The sequence below is a fragment of the Taudactylus pleione genome, unplaced genomic scaffold, assembly GCF_031769625.1.
Source record: "Taudactylus pleione unplaced genomic scaffold, aTauple2 ptg000584l, whole genome shotgun sequence".
In the NCBI taxonomy this organism is placed as follows: Eukaryota; Metazoa; Chordata; class Amphibia; order Anura; family Myobatrachidae; genus Taudactylus; species Taudactylus pleione.
Genome location: NW_028284986.1, coordinates 708,030 through 721,114, shown reverse-complemented (window position 1 = coordinate 721,114; position 13,085 = coordinate 708,030). Strand labels below are relative to the sequence as shown.

At 46.1% G+C, this 13,085-nt stretch overlaps 1 protein-coding gene and 1 non-coding gene across 7 annotated transcripts in view; both read left to right on the top strand.

The window, feature by feature from the left end:
- Positions 1 to 13,085, top strand: part of FANCG (FA complementation group G) — a 269,117-nt gene that overhangs the window by 29,768 nt on the left and 226,264 nt on the right. The window lies entirely within an intron of this gene.
- LOC148481359 (U6 spliceosomal RNA) lies at positions 9,892 to 9,999 on the top strand. The gene has a single exon (XR_015871924.1). It is a non-coding gene; the product is annotated as a U6 spliceosomal RNA (small nuclear RNA).

Here is a 13,085-nt window from a genome sequence, read left to right as displayed (position 1 = left end):
CTGTTTCTGCGAAGTCCATAGGGTCCACAGGGCGCCCGCCCTGACGCACCTGGCTTCAAATGGGCTGTGTGGCTGGTCACCGGTTTTCCGTCTCCTATTGCTGTGAGTATGGTTTCTTGTGTGTTCCAGTCTTCCTTCTCTCTGTTCCATATTCTCCTCCGGCCTAGGCTGCTTACCAACTGAGGTGCCTGTGGCTCGGGGGCGGGGTATAGAGGAGGACCCAAGTGCATCCTGGGAGCTAAAAGCTTAACTGTGTGGTGCCCATGGATCCTGTTCCAGCTATAACCCCAAGGTCAACCCTGTGGACCCTATGGACTTCGTAGAAACAGAGATAACAAAGGTAAGTTCTTACCATATCTCTTGTTTTTGTTAACTTAACTTAATCCTAAACCTAGAAATAAACACACTGACACATGTATATGGAATTCAAAGAGGTCACAGCCAGAATTTATTGATCAGATTGAAATTCTAGAATAGGTGGCAAGAAGAAAGCAGTGCTCCAAGGCCACAGCCCTGTGGATATCAATACAAATAAAAAGGGGCGGATCCCCGCCCTGCGCAGACTGACCTGGGGCAGTACCATCCTTCCCTAATTGGCACAGCATTGGTCCCTCCCTTGGAACAATGACCATGTCCCCCCTTTAGGCGGTGAAAAACTGGCCGCTCTCAAAGGAAGAATGCTACCACTGGCACTCCTGCGCTAATAATAGGCCGCCCATAGGCACTGCTTCCCGCCAGGCTGCACCTCTACCTGTTGGAAGCAAACACAGACAAATGCACAAACCAACAACAGAAAAATTTACACAAACCATCTTACACGGGTGGGTGGGTGGGGTTGAAATAAACTGGAAAGAGGAAGATGTCTCCCCTCACCAGGCTATTTATATGGAACCTCTAAGCCCTCCCTTAAATCCTACCATAGGCTTATACTCCTCATGTGACGAATACTAACCACATCCCCCTCCAGCTTTTAACCCTTAACTTACCTAACAAAATTACATATCAAACAGGGTGCTTATCTATCCTCAAACTTATTCAAGTATTCGGATGCATTAAGTCACCCATTTGTTTTATTATTCCCTTTTGTTAACTTAACTTAATCCTAAACCTAGAAATAAACACACTGACACATGTATATGGAATTCAAAGAGGTCACAGCCAGAATTTATTGATCAGATTGAAATTCTAGAATAGGTGGCAAGAAGAAAGCAGTGCTCCAAGGCCACAGCCCAGTGGATATCAATACAAATAAAAAGGGGCGGATCCCCGCCCTGCGCAGACTGACCTGGGGCAGTACCATCCTTCCCTAATTGGCACAGCCTTGGTCCCTCCCTTGGAACAATGACCATGTCCCCCCTTTAGGCGGTGAAAAACTGGCCGCTCTCAAAGGAAGAATGCTACCACAGGCACTCCTGCGCTAATAATAGGCCGCCCATGAGCACTGCTTCCCGCCAAAGCCCGGTTCGCAGAACCAGGCCCGCCACCAAAACTGTGACCTTCTTAATGAAATTGAAAACTGCAGAGGTCATCGGTCAACCGCTCTAGCCGCGCGCTCGTGAGATGTACCCCGTCGGGCCTATGCAAGCTCTCTGCCCCGTGACATAAACTTGGGTATTGTATGACGCGTCCACCAAACGCTAAATGACAAGCGTGCAATGGCCATATCTGTTCAATACCCACGAACGCGACCAAATCATTGCCTCCCAAGTCTGGCCCCAAACTTCTCCTCTGCTGCCCATGGGGCATCTAGCAGGCACTTACAGTGCATTTCTCCTTCATCCACAGGGGACACTGGAGTTCAAGACAGTGGGGTATAGACGGTGGTAGAGCAGAGCCTGGCACTTTAAATAATTCAGAAGTGTGACTGGCTCCTCCCCCTCTATGCCCCATCAGCCCCAGTTTTTAGAATGTGCCCGAGAGAGCCGGTCGCACATCAGGCTGTCTCCAGCCTTTTTCATAGTTTTTAATTTTAATGTTTATTTAACAAGCATTGAGGACAGGCAGGCTGCTTACTGTGGCAGTCTGCCTGCTACGTGGGAGCCGCCGGGAGGGCACCACACGGCTACTGCAGCCTGTGTCCGGTGACCCTGAGGAGGGGGCAATAACAAATTGAGTCATCGGACTCTGCGAGGCCCGCCACTGCTGACACCGGCATGTGTCCGGGTTCCTCGCCGCCCCCTCAGCCCAGCATCCCGGCCGCAGCAGTCCGTAAGTGTATCCCACCACTCCTGACTAGCTGGAGTGGTGGGCCAAAAACGCTGGGCTCAGGAACAAGCGGCTATTACAGCCTCTTTCCCCCTGTCAGTAAACTGGCAGTGTCGGAGCTGCTTATGTGACCCGCCGCTGCACTCTGCAGTCAGCGGCCGGGTCTCTACTAGCCACTAATTCCCCCTCCTATTTAATGAGGGGAGGACCGTCTGGCAGTGAGTCACTATAGGTGCCTCTGTGGAGGAATAATTGTAGCCGCACCGGGGCTTGTACCATAGAAGCTCCGGCGACGGCATTAACGGGGGGCACTTAGACACCGCTTCAGCGTGGCTGTCTGTAATCTAGCAGCCGCTCAGCGGCTGTCAATTATCACAGCGCCGGTGCTTACAAAGAACACCGGCGCCAAGTTAATCTCCCGCGCGGCTGTTATAGGCGCGCTTAAACAGAGTCAGGCTCTCCCTCCTCTTATAAAGAAGGAGACGCTGCACCGCTGATCATAAAGCGCTGACAGGACGTGAGGCGCGCAGTAGTCCTCCCAAAATGAAGATGGGAGGTGTAGCGCCAAATGCCCGCCATTAGCGGGAACGGTAACGAAGTTAAGTGCTATTCCTGGTTGTGCGGAGGCGTGGCTTAGGTCCGGCGGCCATTACTACTCCCGGGGAGCAGGTGCCGCAATTGCTTCTAAGCCTCTCGCTTAGTTGGCGCGCAGTACAGCGCAGGTTTACGCTTGGCAGTGCAGAGAGAGGTCTGGGCCCCTGTAGAGGCTACACCCACTGTAACCTTAAATGCAATTCCGCTGCTGCAGCTAGTACAAGGCATGCCTAATGTAATATGACATGCCTACATGGGGAAGTGTGTGTTTATACATGTATGTATGTGCGGGGCCTTCCTGCATGTGTGTGCATTTGTGTGTGTGTGTGTGTATGTGTGTGTGCATGCATGCACACACGCATACACATATATGTATGTATATACAGGGCCGGATTAACAATGGGGCGGGTGGAGCTACAGCTCCAGGCCTCCCATTGAAAATAGGCCCACGCAGATTGCATTGCAGTGCAGGCAAAGAAAAAATATTTTTTTTTCTTTCCTGACACTACCAACTAACAGCCCAGGCCACTCACCTAACAGCCGCCAGAACAGCTTAGCTTAGCCCATTCTGACCCCCTCCTCTTGGACGATCCAGCCGGCCAGGCTGAAGCCCCGCCCACCCGCGGCAGCCGAAGCCCCGCCCACACTCGGCAGATGAAGCCCCGCCCACCTTTGGTCCGCCGAAGCCCCGCCCCCTGTTCCTTCCTGCTCTCAACCAATCGCCTAGCTGAAGAGGGAAGGAAGCTCAGCCCAGCTTGTCCGTTTATACAGGTCAGTGTGAACATATTATACATGTATATGTTACATATACATGTGTATCCTGTATATGTACATATACATATGTGTGCATATATATATATATATATATATATATATATATATATACATATATACATATGAATCCAAAGTACAGGGAGAAAGTGCAGCATTCACTGAGTGAAGTATAGTACAAACGCAGGGGAGCCCTGACAAAGTAATCCTTGCACCACCTACAAGGTTACTTGTATATCAGCCCAGCTTGTCCGTTTATACAGGTCAGTGTGAATATATACATGTGTGTACTGTATATGTACATATACATATGTGTGTATATATTTATGTATATATATATGCATATTATATATAAAAAAATCATTAATAATTGTTTTCCATTAATAATTATTAGTTTTATTAATGTCGTTATTTTCTCTTTTGGGGTTTTATTTGAGTGCGCCATATTATATGTTCACTATTATTTAATATGGTGATTGGGCCATCTGTGTATCTTGGCGCTTAATATCTTTGTCTTATATGTTAGTCTGTTTGCCAAGTTTTTGGTGCCTGTCAGACACTCACACGGTTAAGGTGGGTACACACTACACGATATGCTCCCTGAGCGATATCGTCTAGTGTGTCTCCGGCAGGGTGTGCTCAATGTCGTTCATGACATTGAGCACAGCCGCTGAACGATATCATTAACGATATCGTTCAGCGCCGGGCTCTCTCCCCCATTCCCCAACATGCAGCAACCTGACGACATCGTCAGATTGTGCTGCATGTTCAGGCGATGGACAATGTTGGAAACGACCAGCGGGAGTGCGCATCGCTGGTCGTTTCCGACATAAAAGTGCACGATTTGTGCACGATTACTGAGCGATTGCACGATTACGATGTTGTAATCGTGCAGTCGCTCAGTAATATCGCCCAGTGTGTACCCACCATTAGATCTTGTCTATGTTTACCTATGTTGATTTCTATGGCAACACCTATAACATTTATGTCAACGCCTATAACATTGATGTTCCATTGACTGAAACAAACGTGATGTATGTGAGTCACGTGCTTCTAGCTATTGGTCCTTGTTTGATGGCCGTGATCACATTGCATCGTGTCCGGCCCCCAGGAGACACACTGGCATTGGCCCCTTTGCAGCGTGTTTCTCCCTCTGGGCGGACCTATTATGCCTGACCATGTGTCCGGCTGGTTAGATGGAACTCTCTGTGACATTGATTCCGGGACGCGGCTACCAGCATGTAGTCTGGCCCCCGGGTGACAGGTGAGATCTATGTATGTTTGTTTGATTTGGCGCCACACTCCCTATTTAACACCATGCTTTGACACTTAAGGGGCCTATCCATTAGGTGACTTAAAAACTGAACGACTAGCGTTCAGTCCTTCAGGTCGCCTAGGTGCGGTGCCCGCACTGAACGGCGTTCACTGAACGTCATTCAGTGCAGGAGACCGACCTCCTATCTGAGAACATTCCGAACCTGACGATCATCGTCAGGTTGACGGGCATGTTCCACAGATAGTCGGCAGGGACCCAGCTTGCACACGCATCGCTGGTCCTTGCCGGCTATCCATTAGATGATTTTCTGAGCGAAGCGACCAAAACCTCCTGGTTTTGGTCGGATTATTCAAAAAGTCTTCTGATGGATAGGCCCATTTACTCTGTGCTCATGATGAAGGTGGTTTGCCACTGAAACGCCTGTCGGGCTCTTGATTGAATATATACATATGGTCACCAGGCACTGATAAGTATAACAGGAATCTACTGCATAGCAGATGTGACGTGTATTTGTGTATAACCCGATTAAGCATGGCTGTGTTTTAATACATTCCATTTTACATGCATTAAGTTAAAGGTGTGCTGGTCTCGTTTTTTGATCCCTTGGGATTGAATATGATATATGCTACAATATGTAACCTCAGCATCCGCTAATTCTATTAAGTGTGTGCGGTTCTTCTTTGTGGATTTTTACACAAATGTGTGTGTGTGTGTGTGTGTATGTGTATAATATATCTCTCTCTCCCTCTCCCTATATATATATATATATATATATATATATATATACACACACATATCTATATATATATATATATATATATATATATACACACATTAAATTAGGTGTGTGTGTATATATACAGTATATATATATATATATTTTTATATATAGTGCGTGTATATATTCATATGTGTGTGTATGTGTATATATATATATATATATATGTGTGTGTGTATATATATATATATATATATATATATATATATATATATCATACACACACTGGTAAATAGGGAGGGTACAGGAGCTTGAGGCACAGTTAAGTGGACTGAAGCGGGTGTGGTGTGATATGTCAACATTCATCATGTTGATAGGAGATTGTCAACATGGTCATAGTGTTGAAGTTATTCATGTCAGTGATAGAATGTCGACATATCATCCCTGTTGGCCCAGTGCTGTCTAACCTGCTCCTGACGGCTGCAGTGACTCTAGTGCGGCTTCTGGGTCCCAGCAGTCATGACCTCTGCTGCTCTAGCCTTCCTGTGCGAATTCCCCCCTAACCCTAATGCCTACCCCTACCTTATAGGTCTTTACCTTAACCTCCTCCCCCCCGCAGTCTAAAGGCGTGTATCCTCTAGACGATATGCTCCATGAGCAATATCGTCTAGTGTTTCCCCAACAGTGATGTGCTCAATGTCATTAATGACATTGAGCACCCACACTGAACGATATATTGTTCAGTGACGTCACCCTCTCTCAACCCCGTACTTGCAGAACCTGACGATATCGTCAGGTTGCCCTGTAAGTACGGGCAATGATAGATGTCGTCAGCGAACATGGTTTGCCTAACCACCCCATGTAGCCTAATCCTAACCTCCTCCATCCGTAGCCTAACCCTAACCTTCCCCTAGTGCCTAACCCCTGATGTCGACATTTTCATGTTAACATAATGAATGTTGACATTATGACTGTCAACATATCTCACCACACCTGCTTCGGCCCCCTTAAGTGTGCCTCAAATTCCTGTACCCTCCCAATTTACGTGTATATGTGTGGGTATGGGTATGTGTAAATCTGTTTAAGTTTTCAACGCTTCAGAACTTGTATTTATTCTTACATCAGGATTACTGAGAGGACGAATACAAGTTCTGAATTGTTGATAACTTAAATGGATTTTTAGTGTGTTTTATACAATTCGTCCAGAGTGCCTGCCGCCCATTCGACTGCTACATGGTTCCCTCCCTTCACAGGCAGAGGTAATTAGGAGGGCACCAGACGCCATAGCACTATACTTTGCACAGGAGTGCCGGCCTACACATACACATCGGCGTACCAGGACCGGCTCCGGAGCGCCCTGTGACGGCCCTGTGCCTCTTAAGTGCATGACGTCATGCTGTTGCGCAAAAGTACTGAGGCCGCCGGCACCTGGAAATGCAGCACTGCATTGAGCGTCCTAAGAGAACGCTGCACAGGCTACACCCCTATGTAAACCCCTACCACACTGCACTGGGCATGACCCCACATTACCAGTCACACTGCTACGGCACTTGCCACACCCCTTGCAGCGGCACACAATAGGCCCATCATAAATTTCAGCTCCAGGCCCTTGTGTACATTAATCTGGCACTGTGTATATATATATATATATATATGTGTATATGTGTGTATATATGTGTATATATGTATATAAAATGTCTGTTATTGCCAGTATTGTCTACTGAATTGATGGCGCAGTGGAATACGCTGTGCTGTGTAGAATCTGTTAAAAAAAAAAAAAATGTATATATGTATAATCCCCTGTGCATAGCAGTAGCATATATGGGCAGCGGCAGAATCTAGATAGAACCTAGTTTGGTCTCTATAATAGTATACTGCTAGAATAGATTATGCTGATGCATACTGAGTGAATTACAAACCTACGCACGCAGTGTAGCAGTCTTCCTGCTTACTGAGTTACGCAGCGGCAAGGTCTATATAGAACTTGAATGGTGGTCAGATTCCACAATGAATTGTTAGAAGAGAGAGCACTGCAAAACAGTCGGCCCCATAACTATCCTAACTGCTGCCCTACGTCATTGTGATGTTACTGTGTAGAGGATAGTTATAACCATTTTACGATTGTCTATCTCAAAATGGCTGCAGGAGTCTGTTTGATTAAGTTTTAATCAGTACTCCTAGTAAAGAGCAGCACCTCTACATATCATGGGACCCGCCGGCACTATTATAGAGTGAGTGTCTGGGCCCCTGACACTAGCTCAGGGAGGAACATGCCGCAGCCTAATACAGAGGCTGTGTCCGTGTCACTTGCCCTCCGCATGATCTGCCGATTGATCTATGTCTGTGTCAAATAGGCCTGTATACATCAGTATACTGCACTGAGGTCGTCTCTTTGATTCCCACTTTGAAAAAGCGGGTTCAACTGGAGCTCAACTGGCTCACCCAATAAGGCGAGTACACCAGTGACAGAAGGGTCCCAGGATCAAAACCAGTCTGGGACATCACGCTGTTAAAATATCCAGGCCCCTACGCCGTAGCAGAATGACGGCCACACGCGGCACATGAGCAGTCTCCCTGCGTGGAGGTAAGCCACATGTATGTATATATATATATATATTTTTTTTTTATATACATAAGCCCTACTTTAGAACATATAAATATGTCTGGAGTGAAGTTTGTCCTGGGCTCAACCAAGGTCTTGGCTCAGTTCATTCCATGGCTCTACCTGTTGCTCATGTTAAATATTATTGTCACCTATTGATCTTGATGTAGGTACGCGTATAGTATCGCTTCTTATCCTTACCGTAAAGGCAGTGGAGGATCTGTTATCAGTTTTGTCTGATACCTAGCATATTTTAAAAGAAGGATCCTGCCATTGGAGACTGGACTCTCCTGATGCGGTAGTTTGGTACTATATCCATATACCGTATATATAATATGGTGGCTCTATAGCCTAGAGTCATGTTCTGCAGCTTACATTGTGATAGTCACAATTCCCTCAGGCATTGCTTCTAGTATGGACCCTATGCATGTCCTGGGGCCTTCTTGTATGTCCACACATGTATATTGTGGAGCAAACTATAGGACTCTAAGAATGCAAGATATATATATATATATATATATATATACATATATATATATATATATAATAATATAGCATGCTAATCTCCTAGTACAGGAGTCTGACAAGTAAGTTTCCTATATTGGTGCTAACTCTTCCTTTCAAAGAGATTGCCTTCTCATGCAACTATGTTCTCTGGGTGTACGTGTGTATATATACTGATATATTCACATTCTTTGTATGAATATTTACTAATAATTGGGAAAACCTGTTTTTTAACCCTAACTGGGGTTATCGCTACAGATATATCCTTCTTTACCTGGGATAATTAAGGCACTCTATGTCTATGTACAGGTGCCTTTCTCAGTATAGGTTCTAGTACTCAAGATTATTGTTTTGTCAATATCTCAATTAAATAAGGCTATAAAGTGGCCCCTAGATACACTTCATATCAGTACATGGGGAATCCAGGTTCTACACCATCCTCAGGACCTAATTGTTTAAATGACAACAGACTGCAGTTACTGCTCCTGTGCCTGAAGGCCTAGGGCCACCCGCCGAATAGGCAGGGTCAGGCCTGGCTTGATTAGATGGGTGAGTATCAAGTAAATCCTTGGACCTGCGGTTCAATTTTGAATCCTTCACGTTGTGAACACTATAACTTTCAAGGGTCACTGGTGGGGATCCATCATCAAATATGTAATATTTCTGTGTGTATCTTTACCGGTACAAGGTCTTATTTAAATCCGCCTTTTAACTAATATGCACTTCACCATTATAAGTATGAATGTACTGATACACTAGCAGACCGTATTTAGGGTATATGTATAATCTCTATATGTATACACATCCCTAATGTAACAAGCTCAGGTTTAGAGTCCTGTTGTACAAGCTTCTTGTCTCCACTAACATTTTGCTAGTTTTCTACAGTATTTCCTAAGACAACATCGCCAGACTGAAGTCCGTGCTGTAGAGCATTGCTTTTAGCCCACTGAACTACTCTCTATACCTGACGTGACGGGTTGCTGTGAGAGGGAAAAGGTCAGTGACATTCTACATAGCGTCTAGAGGGCTTCTGGTTACTCACAGGTAAGCGGTACCTCACTAATTCCTCGGAAGAGGCTACTATTTCATGCAACCTGGCATTACAAGTCTCCCGTCCGCACCCTAGCTGCAGTCCTAGCAGCCATCCGCTCTCAGGATCAGTTGGCTCTACTACACTTTAGAGCTTTCCTGGCGTGTGGGTGCATAGTTCCAACATTGAGAGTGCTCGCTTCAGCAGCACATTTTCTAAAAATTGGAACGATACAGAGAAGATTTGCATAGCCCCTGCGCAAGGATGACACGCATTTTCGTGAAGCATTCCATACTTAATTGTCACTTTATTCTACTAGAATTTGTTGGAGTTATAAAGGACTGTAGCACTTCTATGGGCTAAGGCACTTCTTTACATTAAAGTGTGCGGTCATTCTGTTCTGCATTGGGAGCCCGATTCCTGTTCAGTATCTTTGAATATTTTCATCACACTGACAGGTACCTGATGGGTACCTTTATGGTTGTCCTAGTTCTCTAGCCTTGCTGTATGGGATGCTTCTATATATATTGGTAGCTCTCCCTGGGTGGCTGTTGCATCCGTGTTTTTTAACTGCCTGGGTATCCGGGTTGTTTTTCATACTATGTTCGGGCCAGCAGTTTGTACTGACTACGCACTTCCATCATGAGGGATGTTGTCTGTTGTTTGGGGTCGTTGCTGTGGTTTTCTTTTCAGGCCGGCACAGGGCGTGTGCCGTATAGTCCCCGCCTGAGGCGCCCCATACACGAGTTTGAGACCCACCCCAAGCGGTAGTGACCTCCCTATAGGCAGGCAACTGATGAGCTGCCAGACACTCTGCCAGTGGTCTGGTATGGGGATTTATTATTGCAGGGTTTCCGTTGCTGTTTGATCTCTCTGTTTCAGAGTGGTGGTACTGCTGTCTGACTCTCTGAAAGAATTGAGACCACAATTCCTTTCAAAACCGCCTCTGCCTCATACCCCGTGGGATCTCTATTTGTTGGAGACTTCCTTCCGCTGGTTGACAACCTTGTAGTAGTTGGGCCTCGAGAATGGTCCAGGGCGACTGTTCGGTCTTCACTTTTTCCTCCCTGTATACTCTTGTTAGGAGTCTGTGGACAGGATCAGCTCTGTATCTGTAAATTGGTATTCTTATACGTATATCTATATGTATTCTGTCCAGCACTGCTGGAGGTCTGCTGTCGGCGACTTATACAGCTTCCTATGTTCGACTATGGTTCGGACTTGGTCTGTTTTCAGCTGGGTTTATGCTGCTTTTGATGTTTTCATCTGCGGGTGTTCTTTCGCTAGCTGTTGTTCCATTCGAATTACGTTGTAAGTTGTGGAATTTCTGTGGTTGTTTAGCAGGGAGTTTTGATTGTCTCTTCTGCTCTGCGACACTTGATCCTCAGCTCTTGCCTTTCCATTGAGCCTACGGTTCTTGGCGATCCTGGTTTTCGGGTTTTGCCAAAGGGTCTGCAAGTTCTCCGCGCTTCCCACCCGGGAGGTTGGCTTTGGGACGTCCCCACTGTCTTGAACTCCAGTGTCCCCTAGTGGATGAAGGAGAAAACAGTATTTTGGTACTTACCGATAAATCCCTTTCTCCGATTCCACAGGGGACACTGGACTCCCGCCCAGCGCTGCGTACCTGCCGTGTTTTTTTTAGTTCCTTATATGGTTGTGTGACTGCATGTGTTCCCTGCAGTGGGTTCCTCGGTTCTCCTTCAGTCGGTATTGTTCCGTTCTGTGTTCATCTCCTTCTCCTAATTTTCCTATTGTCCTCCGTCTCCTCTCGGGCTCAGTTCTTAAACTGGGGCTGATGGGGCATAGAGGGGGAGGAGCCAGTCACACTTCTGAATTATTTAAAGTGCCAGGCTCTGCTCTACCACCGTCTATACCCCACTGTCTTGAACTCCAGTGTCCCCTGTGGAATCGGAGAAAGGGATTTATCGGTAAGTACCAAAATCCTGTTTTCTCGTAATCCTAAGCAATGCCACTTACACACTCACAACCAAAATTGGGCATGTAACTCCAAAGGGTGCTGGCTAGCCCAGTAAATATAGGAATTTTCCCACACCCGACAGTTAGCACTCACAGACAACCCTGTCCGAAATTTCACCTAGACAGAATTGGCATTTATACAGACAGATATTGGTATTTAATACAAACAGAAATTGCTATGTATAATAACAACAATAATCTAACCACAAGGAAAGGGAAACAAATAGTTGGGTGACCCATCTGAAGATGAAAAACAGCAAAACCTCCTTGAGGGCAAAAGCTGAAAATCCTTTCAGAATCCCTAGCGGCAGTAGGCATAAGGCCCCTGGGTTTCCCAACAAACTCGCAAGGAGCGCAACTACTTAATGCTACTTGTTTTAAATACGACTTCCACTGCCCTAGCTATAATATAATTCTGAAACACCCTCATAACTACGACCTGGACAAAAGGGAGTTAGATTAACATGGATAACCACTGCCCGCCGCCTGGAGGGCAAACCCTATTAAAGTACCCCAAAGAGCAACTGGCCAAATCACTGGATCTGCATGCATCTGAATAGAAATCCCTCGCTCCCTGCCAGTTAATCTGTCTTAGACTCATCTATTCAGCACAAGCTCAATACCGGTTTGATAACCACCTTATTTTAACATTAAACCTGATAGCGCAGAAATCTTAGTAGCAGCAACTAGCTCACCCACTCTAAAAGCCCTAAAGTAAGCTAATGAAAATGCTAACCAAAAAGGGGGGGGGGGAAGGCGCCTAGCACTTGACCGAAGCCACTCCTTTACTGGCCCAATCAAATCCTGTAATAGGGCTGCGTTGATGGGGCTCCGCGCAACGCCTTTGTTAGGACGCTCCCTTGCCCACCCTATTAAATACCTTTGTTAATACTCTCTTGCCCACCCTGTTAAATGCCTTGTTTAATACAAATAAATTGTCAGGATCCGCCAAAAGTGCAACTTGGAAAATTATACTGGGTAACGCTGGAGACAAGCCGCCTTGGAACGACCCCTGTCATAGCAGCTACAGACAAACTCTGCCATACAATCATTAACCATCTGAAACCGCCCGCTCTTGGAAGCTAAACACCTTGCCAATCGCACAAAACTAGCGTGTAGGTCTTAATGTACTTGGTGCCCATGACTTCCGTGCTAGTCCCTGGATGCCGGCGTGACGATCCGCCAGGCATGGAAGGGGAAGGAGAAACCATGTAAATTAGCAGGAGGCGCGAGCGAATGAAACATGTCCTACTGAACGATATAAGATGTCCACTATCTTGGTAGCAATGCCCGAAACATGCCGTGCCCTAAACTCAATATTCCTTAAACACATAGATGCCTAACCACTGCGAGGCCGGATCCAAGTCCGTCCTAGATTAGAGCCTTCTTATACCACACCTAAGTTATC